This window comes from Cebus imitator, unplaced genomic scaffold, assembly GCF_001604975.1.
Source record: "Cebus imitator isolate Cc_AM_T3 unplaced genomic scaffold, Cebus_imitator-1.0 Scaffold552, whole genome shotgun sequence".
Taxonomy (NCBI): Eukaryota; Metazoa; Chordata; class Mammalia; order Primates; family Cebidae; genus Cebus; species Cebus imitator.
Window position 1 is genome coordinate 1,171,554 of NW_016107867.1, and position 619 is coordinate 1,172,172.

Here is a 619-nt window from a genome sequence, read left to right on the forward strand (position 1 = left end):
GGGTACAGTAGTTCACACCTGTAATCGCAGCACTTTGGGAGGCCAAGGCAGGCGGATTACTTGAGGTCAGGGGTTCGAGAGCAGCCTGGCCAACACGGTGAAACTCCGTCTCTACTAAAAATGAAAAAAGTAGCCGGTGTGGTGGCACATGCCTGTAGTCTCAGCTACTGGGGAGGCTGAGGTGGGAGAATCACTTGAACCTGGGAGGCAGAGGTTGCAGTGAGTCAAGATTGTGCAATTGCACTCCAGCCTAGGTGACAGAGCAAGACCCTGTCTCAAAAAAATTCTAATTTTTAAAAAGGATTTGCAGTGCTTTGGTGAGCCCTGAGTCAGGGTGTTGCGCTCTTTCCTTCTTCACGTTCTTTGCATTTATTCATTCAACCAACACTCTCCAAGGCTTTCTTTGTACCAGACCCTGCGCTCAGCCTTGGGCACAAGGAGACCAGTGAAGCGGGGTTCCAGCTATAGGAGCTCACAGGTGTCAGAGAAAATCCAGCATGGTAAACGATAGAACAGAGGAAAGACCAGGGTATTGTATCACAGTGGAGGGACTTCCTCTTGAAGGTAATAGTGTTTCTTGGGCAGAGAAATAGCCACTCCAAAGGGGAATGGAGAGCAG